Raw genomic sequence first — 14,118 nt, forward strand, 5'->3', positions numbered from 1 at the left:
AGGATAATTGTGCTAGATGCTGAACTAGTAGTCTTTAATATACTAAAGATCCCATGTTTGAAGTAATTGTTTATGTGGAAATCTTTTAACACAGGCAAATTCTGATATTGAGCTTAGTTAAAGTTTACTTTGTGTATCTGGTTAATAAGTCAACAACTAGAATAGTGCTTCTTATCTGTTAAGTTCTGATGTTAGTAAATCTGGTGAATGTACTAAGTGCTGATAAACCTCACTTATCAAAATAAATAGAAAAAGAAAAAGAAAATAAAAATCAGGTACTCCTTTGAGATCTAGAGTAAAAAATGTTGAAGGGAAGACCCAAGTGCATTGCTGGTATTAAGTTATATGCATTAGAAAAGCAAAATAAAATTTTCTTGGTGACTTTTCACACCCTATGATTACTGGAGAAATACTCTGATTAACAGCATAAATTCTGATAAGCAGTCGTGACTCACTTACACTGAGAAGCCACTGTAAAATAGAATTTCAAAAGATGCATAAAATGAGCACAAAACAGTTGAGGTGGACTCATGCATGAACTCATTCTATAGTAGACTTCAGAATAATGACAGATTTTGAGCAAAGTTCTTAGTTATTCCTTATTTCTAAGATGTACTGTAGTGAATCAGACTTTAATCTTTATCTGATAATTAGCTTACTGCACACACATACACTCCATATGAATAATGAAAATTATTGTGGTGATAAATTTTATTTTAGATGAACAGGTTAAGTGTCAGTTGCATAAATTCTGAGGACAAGTTATGATGGAAATTCTGATGATTAAGTTCTAAAGAAACAAAATCAGTATTTGTGTGAAGAATTACAAAAATAAACATTCACTTTTCGAGTTAAGGAGCCATATTCTGATGACTGTTAAGTTCAGATAAAAGTCTAAGTTCTGATATTTAATCCTGATTCTTTACTTGACTTATTTATGGTTAAATCTGAACTGTCATATATAAAATCAGAATATGTTTGGGTGAGTTATAAACAGTCAACATAATTTGGGTTAGTGGTACTCGTATATGAACAGTAATTCTTATTACTTGTTTTGTGTGCTCATTAACTCCTGTTTTAAGCTTCCAATGGCTATCATTATTGCTCATCGGTCTAGGGAGACGAGGCTTTAATTCTTTTTCACATTTTATGCATCCCTTGGTCTTCCCTTGTCTATATAACTGACCAAACATCCTTCAGTAAAAATCAATTCCTTCTTCTCTCAAACAATGGCTCAGTTTGGTTGGTTTTACAACTATGGCACTGACACTGTGCATATTTTTCAAAATAGAATTCCGACTGCATATCCTATCAACAACATCCCTCATAATCTCTGGATTCAATTTCCAGAGATCATTAAAAATGACTTATTGACTGTCCAAAGAAATCTTCATCTACGCGCTCTCCGTCAGCAAGAACGGATCATCCGTCTTGCAGTGCTTTTCGTCTCCAACAACAGGAACTAGTCGATAGGATCTTCTTAGACTAGGACTAAAGTTGTTGATGTTAGGAATCATAGATTAGGACTGTCTTGTAACTTTTACATGTAATTGCTAAATTTCATCGAATGTATTTGTTTGATATATTAATGAAATTTTACTTTTTTTTGCAAGATTTTGTCTCTGAGTCGTTTCATATTCTGATGAACTTTTAAATCCTAATACTAATCATATTCTGATGACCTTTTAAATTTTGATAATAATCAAGTTCTGATGCTGACGTGGCAGTATTTATTTACTTGGTTTATTTTTGGAAATTTACCTCACTTGTCATATTTTTACAGAATATTGGTAAAGCAGTAATAATAGTTTATTTAGTGGGAACGTTTTTTTTAAAAAAAAACTGAACGTCCTTAATTAATGGGATTACTTGGTTAGTGGAACGGTTTTTCTCCTTGAAAAACTGCATGTGATAAGTAATGATTACTGAATACCCGTGCCCATTAATTATCTTTTACTACTGCATGTCTGACAGGTGTCTCAACGGCTATTTTTTTACCATGTATAAGTAAAAGAGAGAAAAGATTATAAAATCTTTTATTCACTTTTATACTCTATCTCTCTCTTTTTACTCTTATTCTCTCTCATATTCATTGACGCTTTATCTTACAGACATTTTATCAAATACCTTACAGGCAACCTTATTTCTAACTTATTTCTCATGGCACCTAAGGATTTAATTATTGATGGAGCCAAGTTTGTACCTAACAACTATGCTGCAATCTTGAACAAGGCTGAAGCTCCATCTGATTTGCACTTTGTGCAAGATTTTTTAGCAAATAATGAGATTGGGTATGCTTTGACCCAACCTCAAAATATTTTAAGCCAACAAGTTCTGACGTTTTGGCGAACTGTGATTTTTGATGATGGTGGTGCTACTGGTACTCCAAGCATCGTTTTTGAAGTGAATGATGTTGAGCATGTGGTTACTCCTGGAGCAGTTCGTAAAGCTCTCCACTTACCAGAAGGCTGTACATTCTCGACAGCGGAGGACCCTGTTGTACAGCAGCTCATGGCCGGTTTGGGTTATGAGAAGAGTTTGGGCAAGCTTGGACAGTTGAAAAGGGCAAATATCATGAAGGAATGGAGCTTTTTCTTCGATTGTATCACTAAGGCATTCGCCAATAAGTGCTCCAACTTTGATGTCATTCCAATTATGAGTCAGGAAATCGGGTATGCTCTTATTCATCAAACTCACTTTGATTTTGCAAGTGTTGTGCTAGATTTCATAGGGGATAGGATGACAGAAGATAGGAATGTAGTGTACTTTGCTAGATTCTGTCAGCTTACATATAATTTCTGTTGTGCTGATGAGCTCCAACCTACCACTGATTTAAGTCCACCCTTTAAGCTTGCAAAGAGGGCTTTTAATGATTTGTTAAATACTGACATTAAGAAGAAAGTGGTTAGACCCTTACAGATACCTCAGTCTGTAAAACAGATTCTTGTAAATGCTGATCCTCAAACCTACACATTTGTTTACCCTGATGTTCAACCCACCAGCACATCCCAGCCACCACAACAACCATCAGAACATACCACTTCTCAACCTCAACCTACTCAACCCTCCATCAGAACATATTTCAAACCATCACAGACATCTCAACCTTCACCATCAGCACATCTTGTGAGGCCTTCATCTTCCAAACCTAAGAGGATAAAGAGTGTACCTCAGACACAACAAAAGAGAAGGAGGATTGTTCTGAGGGATGAGTCAGACAGTGAGGAACAGGTTCCAGTGTCAGAACCTGTTGTTGTAGAAGCTGAGAAGGTGTCTTCTCAGAAGAATACTGGAATTGGGAGTTCTAGGCCCCTAAAAAGGATTAGAAGGCTAAATTCTGATGATGCAGCTCCTACAGTCTCCTCAAAAGCTAAAAGAATTAAAACATTAGCTAAAAGGCCTGCAGATTCTGGTAAAGGAATGGAAGCAGCAGCTAAGGAAGGGGATCAGGAATCTCTGATCTCACAAGACCCTGTTGAAGCTAACAATTCTCCAAGTGCTGATCCAGACCTTCATGCAACTCATCACTCTCCACTTCATCAGCCAGAAACAACTCATATTCCCACACCTCCAGTATCTCCAGTACATGCTGATAACTAGGGGCCAAGTGATGAAATTGACATCCATAACTTGGAAGTGCCTCAGGTTTTGTATTTAGAAGCTCCTCCTACTCAAATCACTCCACCACCATCACCACATCTTGATGCTGATTTTAATTCAGAATTGCCTACAACACCTTCTCTGCATCTAGATACTGAAGATCAGATTTTAGGTGAGCATCAAAATATGGATGTTGATCAAAACTTAGTTGGAGATCAGCACTTAGAGCATGATGTTGAAGCCTCCATAGCCTCTCATACTATTCTTTTATCAGAGGATGTTGATGATGCTAATTCTATAAGTTCTGATGCTGCTAATAATGAAGTTACTGGTGAAGCTGCTGCTACAAATGTAGATGCTGATGCAGCTGGTCCATCAGGACATGCACCTCAATAAACTGTTCATAAAGCTGAGATAGTCAAGAAGTTTGTTACAGGGGAAGCACCAGTACCTTGGAGTGAAACTCCTAGAGGACAGGAGTGGACTAAGGAGTAGAACACAGTTAGTTTTGTTCCTTCTGAAAAGATTCTTGCTGAGCATCTTGCAAAAGCTGATGAAATGCTGATAAATGATGATTTCAAGGCACAACTGAGAGTTACTGCATTGAGTACAAGGCACCTTCAAGGTCAACACTCAATAACTCATGACAAGGTGAATAAAATTCAAGAAAACTTGATCCAGCAAGATATGAATCTGAAACTTGAAAAGAAAAGGTTTTTCTAACCTACCTTTGACAGAATTGCCAACATTGAGAAAACCCAAGAGAAGCAACAGTCTCAGATTGATGAAATTTTGAAGAATCAAGCTTCTCATCAATCTTAACTCAATGAGATCCAATCCTCAGTGGAATTGCTCGTCTCTCTTCTTTTACCTGCTGATGCCAAAAAGGGGGAGAAAGTAATCAAGTACAAATGCAAACCTATTAAGACACTTAAGGGAAAGGATGATGAAAAAGATGACCGGGGAAACTCTGGAATTGGTGGAGGTCATGGTCAAGGTAAAGGTTTTTCATCAAGTAAAGCTGGAACTACAAGTCAAAGAACAAGTTCTGATGCTGGAAGAAGAATAAGTTCTTATACTGGTAAAAGGATAAGTTCTAATGAACTTCTGGAACTTGATGAGGAAATTTCAAGACAGTTATTTCTGAAAGAAAATCCAGGATTGGACTTTGAGAGTCTAAAGGAAGAAGAAGCTAGACTTAAGTTAGAAAAAGTCAACTCCAAATTTGAAGCTTCTGTTGTTGAAAAGAAACTTCCTAAAGCTAAAGGCATTGTGATAAAAGAAAGGGCAAATTCTGAGGCAACTAAGGCCAAATCACAAATGGAGATAGATCCAAGGTCCAAGGGTAAAGAAAAAGTTGGTGAACATGTAAAGGTTTATGTGCCTGCTATGGATGAAGAAATATATGTTGAAGATGCTAATATTACTCTGATTTCAAAGAAGATTTCTCAAACAACCTCTGACATGGCTCAAGTTGTTCAGAGTCAAGATATAGTAAGTTCTGATATGACACTGAAGCAAGCAACCTCTGACATAGCTCAAGTTGGCTTGATATCAGAAGATAAGTTAAAGGAAACCTCTGACATTGCTCATGTTAAACCTTCAAAGTTACTCCTACCAGGATTCACTAAAGCTAAACAAACTCAACCTTTGAAGACTGCAACAAGTGGTTTTCAAGCAAGAGTAGTTACAGGAAAAGAAGCAAGAGATAAATCTGGATTGGGTAGTGCTGATGAAAGAAGAATACAGAACACAACCAATGATCCAACTTCTTTAAGTGAACAACTATTGGAATCTGGTTTAATTTTTTTAATTTTTGTTTGGTATGAACAACCTAGGTCCCATATCATATTGAAGGAGGTCAGCCTTCCTATCTAATAGCTGCTAGTTTGGTGTTTACACCTCTGTCAGAGCCACTAATAGAGTAAATTGATCAAATTGTCAAGCTGACCAATAATATATGTATGTTAGATATATTTGATAATGTCATGTCTAATATGAATTGTGTTTAGTTTTCAGATCTTACTTAAACAGGATAAATCAGTACTTAACTGGAAATCAGCACTTATACTGAAGTCATAACTTAAGTTGTCAGAACTTAAGTTATCAGGAGATATTTATCAGGAGATAATATCAGGACTTAAGGGGACTTTCAGATAAGGAAGGCGGCTGATTGAAAGGAAAGAAGATCAAGAAAAACGCAAGAAGAGATATGCATGAAGAAGGAATTCTATGAAGAATAGAATACTTGGAAGAAAAGATAACTGATTGATATATTTTAGGGAGCAGAATTATATTCCATATCAATTAGAGATTATCTTGTAACTGTGTAGTATATAAACACAAACATAGGGTTTACACTATACGTGTTATCATTATCGAGAATAATATTCATTGTAACCCTAGCAGCTCTCGTGATATTTGTTCATCACTGAGAGAGGATAGTTCCATATTGTAACAGAGTTTATTATATTGAATAAAGTCTGTTTTCTGTTACTTGTGTTCTTTAATTCGATTTGATTGTGCTAAACACTGTATTCAACCCCCTTCTACAGTGTGTGTGACCTGACAATGTATCGTGTATAATATATCTATTAGTTACATAACTCCAAATGATTTTTTATTTATTCGCTTTTCTAGAGTAATTTATACTTGGACAACAAAGGACTTTTTCTACTGATGGGTCACTGAGGTTTATTTTCACCTTAATTTGAGAAAGACATGTCATCACTTCCTATCCTTATTTTATAGTGTTGCATCTGGAGGACCACCTAGAACTACGGAGCCCAAGTCTGAAAGCAGCTTCTTGGAGCTGGTAGAGAACATTAACTTGTGATAGGAAAAACAGAGATGATATATAATAGCTGAAATATGCTTTGATAATGTAGTAATCTTGAAAATCATGTTTTTAATTTTCTGATTGTATACTAAAATTATTTATATTGGTTTAGTAATAACAATTTATGTTTTGGTTTTTTTAAATACAATAGCAATTGTTGATTTCTGTTTTTAGAATTTTTTGGAATGTATATGATTAGATCAGCTAAATATTTAATATTAGTATATATATATATATATTTAACATCAGTTTTGAAGTAAACAAACATCAGCTATAAGCTGATGTTTATTAACGAGATATCGTCTAAAACCGATGTCTATGTACATATTAGACATCAGTGTTTTGAAGGAGCTGATGTATGTGGTAACATTTTACAAGGGTTCTGGACTGATGTAAAAAATAAAGAAACCGATGTCTATGGTCACATTTCACAACAGCTGTGAACCGATGTGAAAAAAACACATTTCTCTACACCCACGAAGACATCGGTTTCCGATGAAATAGACATCAGTCCAGAACAACCGATGTCTAATGCCCTTTTTCTAGTAGTGATTAAATACTTCATTCAAAGTCATTGTTCTTAACCTTAGCATGCTATGGTGATGACAACTAATCAGATAACACGAAACTAGTAAATTCCAACTGTCGTTGTACGAATACCCTACTACCAGACATCCACAAAAGAGATAGAAGCTGAATAGACACCAATTATGTTGAGACCCTATATGTCTATAGAATTTGACAACATAAAGGTTTAATGAACAAGTTATCTATCATGATTACATAGGACAAGTAAGATGGTTAAAATTACCTATGAATCATGCATAATAAATACATGAACCTATGCTAGCATGGCAAGTTCTAAACCTCTATATTCACTGTCGCTTCAATAGAGATTAACACGCTATCTTATATGTTAGCTACGCACATAAAACGAATAAGCACAACCAATACTAGGATATCAATCAATCACCACACACTTAGGTATCAAAACAATTAACTATAGAAATACATAAGTAAATCCGTTAGAACCCCACGATAATGATTAGTTCATAACTGAACTCATCGTCACCATGGGTTCCAATGAAAATATGATAATAAACACAATAAGAGTATTAGGGTTCAAAGACAAATCGAAAACTAGCATCTGAAGTACAACTATAATGAAAAGTCTTCTTCTCCGTAGTTGTCTTGTGTTCTTCTAGGTCTTCGTATCGCTCTCCCCGGTATCCTTATTGTTAAAAACGTCTTTTTATCATTATATATAACCCCTAGTGGACATGGACCCTCAAAATCATCAAATTCTACTAAAATCAGGATTCTGGGGAAAAAAGAGCGGGCGGCCGCGCTCTATTCAGCACGGGCGCGCTTGTTTTTTGGCAGAAAGTCGGCGCGGGCGCGCTGGTTTTGGGGGCGGCCGCGCAGGGTTTCTGGATTTTTCTGTTGATTCTTCTTTTGGTCGTATCTTGAGTTCTGCTCGTCAGAATTAGGCGATTCAACTGCCCACGTGAAGCCAACGAGATTCTCTTCAACTTGAGAATGTCCTAGGCTTCCAATTCTTAGCTCTTGTCAGCATATTTCCTTCAAAAGCTCCTTTCTTCATTTAACTGATGCCTGAAATGCAATAACATAAAAATATATCAAAAATACCAACAACTTGAGTCCAAAACACCAACTTAAGCTTTTAATGAAGCGTTCCAAGTAGATATAAAATCCGCTTATCACACCCCCAAACTTGAATCAATGATTGTCCTCAAGCATAAACAGACTCAAAACTACAAAACAAACCTAATACATGAATGCAACTACGTGAATGCAACTAAATGATAATGTAATCGATCCCCTTAGGATAAACATAACCAACCAACAAACGAATGCCTCTAAGAATGCAATGACTTTTAACAGAGTTCGAATAAACCCCACAAACCAACTCACAAACCAGAAATGTGCGTGTGTGCAACGCTTAACAGATATACTCTCGATACTAGATCAATAACCATACTTATCTTATCATCAAAACAATCACAAGTTTATAAATAGAATAAATGTTAAACACATAATGACTCACAACACCTTATTTATACTAGAGGTAAATAAGGATCCATGCTATTATTGAATACATAACAAAGATGCTTATCTGATCATGTAATGAATGAGGTCCCAAAAGACTTATGCAATAATACCCATGTAGTGAGCGTTAGGTTAGCGGATCTCAGACTATAAAAGCCTTAGGTCACTAGGCACAAAGTCCCCTAGAACTTAATAACTCGAATATTAAAGAACTAATCTGATCATATTTATTTATTTTTCTTTTTTTTCTCTTTTTTTCAACAATTTCTGAATGAGTGTGTTTCGCTCCATCTCATTCAACCCTAGACTACTCATAAAAATATAAGCCGGCTACTAGCTATTTGACGCCTAGCCGTATATACAACTAGCAATGAAATCCAAGCTTTTCTCCAGTTTAAAATTCAGTATTCTTTTTCCATTAAGAGAATACCACAAATTTTAGATATAAACAAGTGATTAAATCTCAACAAATAAACAATTATGATCATGATCTAGATCAAAAGCAATCCTATAAGACTTGTGAATTTTATTTTCTGGCATGCAAATCAATTCATTAAGACTTAAACAACCCTCTATTCATCATCACCATACTCAAATTAACATCAACCAATAAATCAGAAATAGCTCAACCTAAGGGATCATGTTATATGCATACACATGCAACTATATGAACTCACATAAAAATGCAAACAAATATATCCTATATGAACAATCATGCAAAAATATGAATGAAATTACATCTAAACATGCGATATGAATCTACATGGACACACACACACACACTAATCCTTACATTATCATCCCCAAACTTAAATTTTTTAATGTCCTCATTGAAGGTAATAATAAGGATTTCAGGCATACCTAGTTAGCGGGCGGATCACCCTCTTCGGGTGGAGGATCGGGTGGCCAATCAACCTCGACACCAGTGTCTCGGAAAACAGTACCGAGAGTGTGTGTCAAATCTTCAGCAAAATGTCGGTGGATGTCATGCATGGCCTCAATACACCGAATCAACCTTCTAAACTGCGCATCACCAAGACCAAACCTATCAACTTCCTGTTGTGTATGAGAAGAACCCTTTGTAGGCACGGGAGGATCCATCCAGCCACCCTCTACATCATAAATATATTCAAACCCCTTGCCAAGAGGTGCACCTAAGAATGCATAACTTAAATGATTTAGCAGCGTTTTGGGCCCAAGTGTGGGAGCTTCTTCAATAGACGGCTCGAGACGCTCCTGAGAAATTTTTAGCTCTACTAACCCAAGAGAATCGAATGGCATATCCAACTTCCTCTTCCACGGAGATGCATTCAAAACCTGTAGTTGCTCTGTCCCTTCTTCATCTTCACTGTCAGATTCCCCTGTCAAGGATCTCTCTAAAGTATCTGACCTTAGCACTTGCTTAAGTTCCGAATTCACTACAGAGTCGACCCACTCTACTTTAAAGCACTGCTCTGTATCTGTGGGTAACTTTATTTCCTTGAACACACTAAAAGTGACCTTCTGATCTTGAACCTTTATCGTAAGCTCTCCTTTTTGCACATCGATCATAGTTCGGCCTGTAGCCAGGAATGGCCTTCCCAAGATAATGGGAATCTTCTTATCCTCCTCAAAGTCAAGAATTACAAAGTCGGTAGGAAAGATGAGTTTGTCCACCTTGACCAAGTCATCCTCCACAATGCCCCGTGGATAGGTGATGGAACAATCAGCCAACTGCAAAGACATGTTCACAGGTTTTGGATCAGGTAATCCAAGTTTCTTAAAAACTGACAAGGGCATCATATTGATGCTAGCTCCCAAGTCACATAAACAATTACCGAATGACAGATTGCCAATGGTGCAAGGTATCGTGAAGCTTCCTGGATCTTTAAGCTTAGGATGTAGTTTATATTACAGCATAGCACTGTACTCTTCAGTTAGAGCAACGGTTTCTAACTCCTCAAGTTTTAGCTTCCAAGATAGAATACCCTTCATGAACTTAGCATAGCTCGGCATCTGTTCTAGAGCTTCAGAAAAAGGTATGTTGATATGCAGCTTCTTGAAAACTTCCAAAAACTTGGAAAATTGCTTGTCGAACTTATGCTTTTGAAGCCTTTTAGGATATGGCGGAGGTGGGTAGACCTTGTTATCCCCTGTATTACCCTCAGGAAGATTGCTTTCAACAGCTTTCTTCTTCGGTTCCACCTCGGCATCCTTCTGCACCACTTTTTTAGTGCAGATGCACCTGCATTCGGGACAGAATTTTCAGACTCTTCGTCTTGCTGAAATTGGGGGCTTGCGACCTTTCCGGACCTCAAGGTGATGGCGTTCACCTGTTCGTTAACTTCCCTCTTGTCTGGATTGGCTTCTGTATCACTAGGAAACGTTCCTGATTGTCGATTCAATAAGGCATTAGCAATTTGCCCTAGTTGGTTCTCCAGAGTCTTGCTAGAAACAGCCTGGCTTTTGTATATAAGAGCCTGGTTTTTGCATATAAGCTGCAACTCCTCCAATTCAGATTTTTCATTCGAAGATAAACCTGCACCTCCATGAGTTTGTTGTTGAAGTTGAAGTTGTTGTCTTGGTGCATATTGCGGTTGTTGAAAACCAGGAGGGTTGAATTGTTTTCTGCATACTGCTGATAAGGCTGTTGCATCGCATTCTGATTTTTACTTTAGCTGAAGTTAGGATGATTCCAGTTTTCCAGATGATAAGTGGCTGGAGCTAGTTGTTGCGATCTCTGAAAGTTGCTCACAAACTGAGCTGATTCACTAGATATAGCACATTGCTCTGTCACATGCGAACCTGCACACAGCTCACAAACACTGGTTATCTGATTAACACCATAGTTAGCCAGAGAATCGATCTTCATATACAACGCCTTTAGTTGAGCAGTGATAGCCATAGTTGTATCCACTTCCAGAACTCTTGCTACCTTTCCATGTGGAAATCTCTATGTTGGATACCGATATTCATTAGTAGCCATCAATTCAATTAGACCATAAGCTTCCTCATAGCTTTTTGCCCATAATACTCCACTTGATGCTGCATCAAGCATGGGTCAATACTGTGCTCCCAAACCATTGTAAAAACAATAGATGATCATCCAATCAGGCATGCCATGATGAGGAAACTTTCTAAGCATCTCCTTGTAGTGCTCCCAAGCTTCACATAGAGTTTCTCTCGATTGCTGCGCAAATTGAGTAAGAGCATTCCTGAGTCCAGTTGTCTTCGTCATAGGGAAGAATTTAGTAAGAAACTTCTAAGCAAGATCCTCCCAAGTAGTGATAGAACCAGCTGGTAGAGAATGTAAACATCTCTTAGTTTTATCCCTCAGAGAAAATGGGAAAAGTCTCAGTTTTACGGCATCTTCGGAAACATTATTGAACTTGAAGGTGTCGCAGATCTCGATGAAATCCCTAATATGCATATTGGGATCTTCCGTTGGAAAACCCCCAAACTGGACTGAATTTCGCACCATCTGAATTGTGCTAGCTTTGATTTCAAAAATATTAGCCGCGATGGTTGGTCTGACAATGCTAGACTGAATGTCATTGATCTTCGGTTGAGAATAATCCATCAAAGTTTTCAGGTTTTCTCCTGGTTCTCCAATTACAATGATAACTAGAGTACCTGAAACACACGACTAAAGTAAACCTTGTAAGTAAGAGAGTCTGAGTCAGTGAACTTTAACGACCACTGATTTCCAGCCTATAAACTAAAAATTAACACCGGGTCCCCGGCAGCGGCGCTAAAAACTTGTTAGGGCGAAAATACGCGCTAAAATTACACGTAAGTATACGCGTTCGCAAGTAGTATAAGATATAAATCAAATTCGTACCTACAGAGACTCTTTTTAGTTAACTTAAGATTATGCACCTATGCAATAATGGTGTGGCTATCGCTCAATACTAAGACAATAACAAGTTGAGATGTTTATAACTAAGATTAAACTAACATGCAATTAACTACAAATAAAAGTGATTTAATTAACTATATGAGACAAATATGGGATTCTAACTTCATTAAATACTTCATTCAAAATCATTGTTCTTAACCTTAGCATGCGATGGTGATGACAACTAATCAGATAACACGAAACTATTAAACGCCAACTGTCATTGTACGAATACCCTACTACCAGACATCCACAAAAGAGATAAAAGCTGAATAGACACCAATTATGTTGAAACCCTATATATCTATAGAATTTGACAACATAAAGGTTTAATGAACAAGTTATCTATCATGATTACATAGGGCAAGTAAGATGGTTAAAATTACATACGAATCATGCATAATAAATACATGAACCTATGCTAGCATGGCAAGTTCTAAACCTCTATATTCACTATCGCTTCAATAGAGATTAACACGCTATCTTATATGTTAGCTACGCACATAAGATGAATAAGCATAACCAATACTAGGATATCAATCAATCACCACACACTTAGGTATCAAAACAATTAATTAAAGAAATCCATAAATAAATCCGTTGGAAACCCCACGATAACGATTAGTTCATAACCGAACTCATCGTCACCATGGGTTCCAATGAAAACATGATAATAAACACAATAAGAGTATTAGGGTTTAAAGACAAATCGAAAACTAGCATCCGAAGTATAACTATAATGAAGAATACAAAAGTCTTCTTCTCCGTAGCTGTCTTGTGCTCTTCTAGGTCTTCGTATCTGAAAGGCATATGTCATAGCCTACTCGTTTATTCGAGTATTTAACTCAACTCAAATAAGAATGTAATAAGTAAATAGTGGATCTATCATCAGAGAGATCTCACAAAGTAACATCTGTCAAAGAATAAAGAAACATTGTTCATCTGCAGACTTGAAGATTCACTGGAAGAAGTTCAAGAATTTGATCATGCCTCAGTGATATAAATCAAGATCGTGGATTTATTACAAGGATTCAATCAGAATATTAAAGTCAAGACATGAAGAAACGTCACGAAAGTTAGTCACTCATGAACCAGACAGTACATCGAGTGTCAGCATTGAAGTGGCGGAATTGATTCATAAGTCTCAGTGACTTTCAGAAGATTGTCAGAAGAATGGATGCTGCTCAGGGTTAGTATTAATTCTCTATTAATTAATTAAGTCATATAATTTAATTAAGAAAATAAATTATATCTGCAAAGTTTAATTTATTGATTAATTAAATTAAATTGATTAATTAATTTAGAATTAATATTAAGGATTTACAAGATTTTAATTGGTTTAAAATCTGCTTAAATTCAGCAAGACAATTCATTTGAACTAGTATGACAATCGGTATGACAATTGATAGTCATACCGGATGTCATGCCAATACATTTAATTGTCTTATTAGAATTTCTGTTTAGATTAAAATCTGTTATTAATTCAGCAAGATAATTTATTTGAACTAATATGACAATCGGTATGACAATCAATAGTCATACCGAAAGTCTTGCTAGCTCATTTTAATTGTCTTGCTAGTTGTAAACATTGTCCTACCGAAAGTCTCACAAGCTTAAAGGATTGTCATTCCAATTCAATCTATTCGGCTGTGTTGTTTGATAAAAGCAGCAGAGGACATTCAAATGATAATCAATCAAGAAAAACAGAACAAAAACTCAAGAACAAAAAGAA

The 14,118-nt window shown here is 36.4% G+C and overlaps 1 non-coding gene across 1 annotated transcript; it reads left to right on the forward strand.

The window, feature by feature from the left end:
* Positions 1 to 11,604: 11,604 nt before the first annotated feature.
* Positions 11,605 to 11,711, forward strand: LOC141675991 (small nucleolar RNA R71). The gene has a single exon (XR_012556606.1). It is a non-coding gene; the product is annotated as a small nucleolar RNA R71 (small nucleolar RNA).
* The last annotated feature ends 2,407 nt before the right edge of the window (positions 11,712 to 14,118 follow it).

Source organism: Apium graveolens, chromosome 7 (assembly GCF_009905375.1).
Source record: "Apium graveolens cultivar Ventura chromosome 7, ASM990537v1, whole genome shotgun sequence".
NCBI lineage: Eukaryota > Viridiplantae > Streptophyta > Magnoliopsida > Apiales > Apiaceae > Apium > Apium graveolens.